This window comes from Pseudorca crassidens, chromosome 20 (assembly GCF_039906515.1).
Source record: "Pseudorca crassidens isolate mPseCra1 chromosome 20, mPseCra1.hap1, whole genome shotgun sequence".
Classification (NCBI taxonomy): Eukaryota; Metazoa; Chordata; class Mammalia; order Artiodactyla; family Delphinidae; genus Pseudorca; species Pseudorca crassidens.
In genome coordinates, this window is record NC_090315.1 from 15,946,664 (window position 1) to 15,952,663 (window position 6,000).

Sequence of the window (6,000 nt, forward strand, 5' to 3'; positions counted from 1 at the left end):
TCCCTGTTCTAAAACGTGTACAACCTCCCCCACTACCACATTCCAAATCTCAGTGGTACCTTTGTTACAATTGGTGAACCTACATTGACACATCATTATCACCCAAAGTCCATAATTTACATTACAATTCACTTTTAGTGTTGTACAGTCTATGGGTTTTGACAAATATATAATGATATGTATCCACAATTGTAGTATCATGCAGAATGGTTTGACTACCCTAAAAATCCTCTGCGTCCTGTCTATTCAGCCCTCCTCCCTAACCCCTAGCAACCACTCATCTTTTTGCTGTCTCCATAGTTTTGCCTCTTCTGAAATGTCATGTGGTTGGAAGTACATGGCCTTTTCAGATTTTCATTTAGTAATATACATTTAAATTTCTCCATGCCTTTTTGTGACTTGGTAACTCATTTCTTTTTAATGCTGAAAAATACTCCACTGTCTGGATGTACTAGAGTTTATCTAGCCATTCATCTACTGAAGGACATCTTGGTTGCTTCCAAATTTTGGCAATTTTGAATAAAGTTGCTATAAACATAACTATGCAGGTTTTTGTGTGGACCTAAGTTTTCAACTCCTTTGGGTAAATATGAAGAAGCATGATTGCTAGATCATATGGTAAGAGTATTAGTTTTATAAGAAACTGTCAAACTGTCTTTCAATGTAGCTATACCATTTGGATGGGTGTGGCTCCCATCAGGTCCCTGGAAGGGCTGCTACTTAGTCACTGGATGGGCCCCTGGGTGGTAAGGACGGGCTCTGGACTGTGGCTGAGAGGGGCTACAACCAAGCCCCAGGGCTGTTTCAGTTTCCACAGCTAAAATTGAGGTCTACAAACCTGGCTGTGGAGGTACAGATGGGTGTTTCTCCTGCCAGGTCCCTGGATTAGCTGGACTGCTCCCTGACTGTGGCTAGAGAGGCTGGAGCCAAGCATAGGGCCATTTCAGGATCTCCTGAGATGCAGATGTGTCTCCCATAGGGTCCCTGTGCCAGCAGGGCTGCTCATGGACTGTGGCTGGAAGGAGCTGGAGCCAAGTATAGGGCCTTTTCAGGATCTCTGGGGATGGAAATGAAGTGTCTCCTACTGGGAACCTGGACCCTCAGGACAGTTGACAGACTGTAGCTGCTGAGGGCCCTTTCAGGATCTACAGGGTCAGAGATGGGAATGTCTCCTGCAAAGTCCCTGTGCCAACAAGACTTCATGGACTGTGGCTGTGATGGCCTGGAGCCCAGTTATAAGTCTTTCAGAATCTACAATCTGACTGAGCTCAGATTGCTTTGGTGGGCTTACCTCCAGGGACTCCTGAACCCTGGCTGAAAAGGAATAGAACTTGTTCACACACCAATTCAGGGTCTACAGCTGGGACTGAGGTCTATTACCCAATGCATAGGTGCACGTTCATCCTTCCAGGTTCCTTAGTGTATGGTACTGGTGACAGAACCAAAGTCAAATGGGACTTTAGCTGAATTCTTGGGGGTACAGAGCCGTTTCTTGGTCTGTAGCCAGGACCATGGTTGGTGGGTCAGTTGCCTGTGTATGAACAAACCTTATCAAAATGGCTCCTCAGCCTTGGACTCCACTGGGGTTTCACTGGATCACAAAGACCCCACAAAGTCACTTTTGTTCATGGGTGGATGCCAAATTATTGCTGAAGGGGGCATACAAGTGAGGGACATCTTATTTGGCCCTTGTTGGTGTCACTTCGTAGATTCAATTTCTTTAATACTTATAGGAATATTCATATTATGTTCATCTCATGAGTTTTGGTAAGAGAGTTTTTGTTTTTGTTTTTTTTTTTAAAGAATTGGCCCATTTTATGTAAGTTATTGAATTTATGGGTGGAGAGTGGTTCATAGTATTTATGTATCCTGTTAATGTTTGCAAGGTCCCCTTTATCATTTCCAAGTGGTTTGAGAGTTTTCTATATTTGTTACTAATTTCTAGTTTGATTCCACTGTGGTTGGAGAGGAAACTCTGTATGATTTCAAGTATTTAAACAATTTTGAGGTTTATCATATAGCCGAGGATATGGTTGATTTTGTTATAGATTCTGTTGGTACTTGAAAAGTACATGTATTCTGCTGTGGTTGAGTGGAGTGTTCTATGTCAATTGGATCCTGTTGACTGCTATTTATTCTAAATCTTTGATAATTTTCTGTATAGTCATTATTTCAAGTACTCAAAGAGGGGGATTAAAGCCCCCAAGTATAATTTTGGATTTGTCTATTTCTCATTTCAGTTGTTAGGTTTTACTTCATGTATTTTGAAGCTCTATTATTTGGTGCATACATATTTAGGTTTGGTATCGTCTTTCTGGTTTTACTTTTATCAGTATGTAGTGTATCTCTCTGTCTCTGGAAAATCTCTTTGCTCTGAAGTCTACTTTATTCTGGTATATCTTTTTCCATCCATTTACTTTTTGTTTTCAGGTGAAATTCAAAATTAACATAAAATTAGGGCTTCCCTGGTGGCGCAGTGGTTGAGAGTCCGCCTGCCGATGCAGGGGATGTGGGTTCGTGCCCCGGTCTGGGAAGATCCCACATGCCGCGGAGCGGCTGGGCCCGTGAGCCATGGCCGCTGAGCCTGCACGTCCGGAGCCTGTGCTCCGCAACGGGAGAGGCCACAACAGTGAGAGGCCCGCGTACCGAAAAAAAAGAAAAAAAAAAAAAAATAACATAAAATTAACCATTTTAAAAAGTACAATTTGGTGGCATTTAATGAATTCACGTTATGAAACGATCTTAGTTTCAAATTTTTCATCACCTCAGAATACCCCATACCCACTAAGTAATCACTATCCATTCCCCCTCTCCCATTCCCAGGTAGACTTTAATCTGCTTTCTGTCTATGGATTTCCTTATTTTGGATATTTCATATAAAAGGAATCATACAATATGTAACCTTTTCTTTTGGCTTCTTTCACTTAGCAAAATGTTTTTGAAATTCATTTAAGTTGTAGCACGTATCAGTACAGTACTTCACTCCACTTTGTGGCTGAATAATATTCCATTGTATGTATCTAGTATAACTTGTTTATCCATTCATCTGTTGATGGACATTTGGGCTCTCTCCACCTTTTGGCTACTGTGTATAGTGCTCCTATGAATATTCATGAACAAGTATTTTTTGAGTACTTGTTTCCATTCTTTTGGGTATATACCTAGGAATGGATTTGCTGGGTAATATAGTTATATGTTTCATTTTTGAGGAATTGCCGAACTGTTTTCCATAGTAGCCACACGATTTTACATTGTGCCACCAACAATGTATGAAGGTTCCCAATTTTCCACATCCTTGCCAACATCTTTTGTTTATTACAGCTATCCTAATAAGTGTGAAGCGGTATCTTACTGTGGTTTTGATTTGCCTTTCCTGAATGACCAATGATGATGAATGTTTTTAAATGCTTTTTGGCCATTGGTATATATTCTTTGGAGAAGTGTCTTCCCAAGACCTTTGCCCATTTTAAAATTGTGGGGTTTTGTTGTTGTTGTTGTTGTTCTGAGCTGTAAGAATTCTTTGTACACTCTGGATACTAAATCCTTATCAGATATATGATTTGCAGATATTTTCTACCATTCTGTAGGTTGTCCTTTCACTTTCTTAATATCCTCTGATGCAAAAAGGTTTTAATTTTTATGAAGTCCAATTTATCTTTTTTTTTTTGCTCGTATGTTTGGTGTCAAATCCAAGAATCTACTGCCAAATAGAAGGTCATAAAGATTTATTCTTGTTTTCTTCTAATAATTTTACAACTTAGCTCTTATATTTAAGTTGTTGATCTATTTTGAATTAATTTTTGTATGTAGACTAAGGTAGGGGTTCAACTTCATTTTTCTGCATTAGGTTATCCATTTGTCCCATCATGCGTGTAACAGACTGTTCTTTCCCCATTAAATGGTCTTGGCACATTTATCAAAATTCTATTGGCCATGGCAGTTTAGGTTTATTAATGGGGCTCTCAATCCTATTCTGTTTGTCTATATGTTTATGTTTATGCCAGTACCGCACTCTTGATTACTGTACCTTTGTAATTAGTTTTGATATCAGTAAGCGGGAGTCCTACAACTTTGCTTTTCTTTTCCAGTATTGTTTTGGCTACTTCAGTCCCCTTTCAATTCCATAAATATGGGGACTAGCTTTTCTATTTTAGTCAAAAAGGCCATCAGAATTTTGACAGGAATTGAAGTGAATATGTAGATCTTTTTGGGTAGTACTGACATCTTACCAGTTTTAAGTCTTCCAATCCATGGACATGGCATATGTTTACATTTATTGAGGTCTTCTCAAATTATATAGTTTTATAGGTTTTTTTTCTTTTATGTTTTATAGTTTTCAGTGTACAAGTCTTTTCACATCTTTCATTATATTTATTCTTAGGTATTTTATTCTTTTTGATTCTGTTGTAAATGGGATGTTTTTCTCAATTTCCTTTTCTGATGGTTCATTGGTGGCATATGAAAATACTTTTTTAAGTATAGTTGGTTTACAATGTTGTGTTAGTTTCTCGTATACAGCAAAGTTGTTCATTTATATATATGTAAAATACAACTGATTTTTGTGTGTTCATCTTGTATTCTGTAGCTTTGCTGAACTTATTAGGCTTAGTAGTTTCTTTGTGGATTCACCTGGATTTTCTGTGTATAGAATGATGTTTGCAAACAGAGGTAGTTTTACTTCTTCCTTTCCAATTTAGATGCCTTTTATTTCTCTTTTGTACCTAATTGTTTCTGACTATGGCTTCCAGCACTATGTTGAATAGGACACTCTATTCACAAAATAAGAGTATCAAGATGAAAACAAAGAATTGAGAAAAGTAAATACTACCAAAAAAGGCAAGTGCAACAATATTGAGAGCAGACTAATTAGAAGCACTGAATGGGTTTTTAAAGGGAAAAATTCATCAGGAAGAAATGTTATTAATTTCTACAGGTCTAAATAAAACAGCTTTGAAATATGTTAAGCAAAATTTGATTGAAATACATGAAGAAATGCTTCCTAACATGATCATAAATTTATTTATTATATCACTTACAGAAATGGAAGTACTAAGTTTTTAAAAATAATTAAGGCTTATTTCTTCTGCTGGGGTGAACACAATGGCATTTGTTCTATTAATAATCTTTATACCTACATTTATATCACAGATTTAATTTTACATGTGTTAAACATATAATATAAATTAATAAATAAAAATACAGATCATTAATATAAAACAACAGGAGAATAAAATAACTAGAAAAATATCAAATTTTATAACCGTTTGTATTAATTTTGGCATATTACTAAAATAGATATACACACACTCACACATTAAATACTTGCTTTACGTTACAGAGCTTGATCACATTCAAAACTGAACTTTATGAATTAAAATGGAAGAAATCACAAAATACACTGATTACAATGCTACAAAATAAAAGGCTAAATACTAGGATATTGTAAAAATGAATATGTCCATCTAGCCATTTGTAAGCACTCTTTGAAACAGTAATTCTTGTCTAAAAGAGAAAATAAAAATGAAAATTATATGCCACTTAGAAATGAAATGAATTTCAGAACAGTAAAAAGATAAATAAATCAAATTATGATTAAATAAGCTTGAAAAATCAATACAATAAAAAGAAATTAGCTTGAGATTAGTAAACAGTAACAGAAATTAACAAAATATAAAAGACACACTGAAGAAATGATTAAAAGCATAAAGCTGCTTCTTTGATTTAAAAAATAGAAAAAAATAATTGCCAAGTATAATCAGAAAGAGACATAGCCAAAAGCATGAAGGAGATTAATTATATCATTTAGTTCTAGAAGTGAAAATGCCCCAAGTTTGTGTTCTGTCTAGATAGATCAGCATACATCAGATTGTAGGTTTATATCTGTCAGTAGGTGTTAAGTATTTTCTTTGTATTTGTTTCTTCTATGCTTAGTTTAAATTATATAAAGCATAGATGTTAATAGTATATTAGGTATTATAACATGTAACTTTTTTTCTGATG

The 6,000-nt window shown here is 35.8% G+C and overlaps 1 protein-coding gene across 8 annotated transcripts in view; it reads right to left on the bottom strand.

Annotated features, from left to right (window-relative positions):
* Positions 1 to 2,430, bottom strand: part of ZNF527 (zinc finger protein 527) — a 40,146-nt gene extending 37,716 nt beyond the window's left edge. For all 8 annotated transcript variants that reach the window (XM_067720187.1, XM_067720194.1, XM_067720186.1 and 5 more), the window contains exon 1: positions 839 to 2,430. The gene's annotated coding sequence lies outside the window, so the exon portion shown is untranslated. The remainder of the gene's footprint in view (positions 1 to 838) is intronic.
* Positions 2,431 to 6,000: the final 3,570 nt, after the last annotated feature.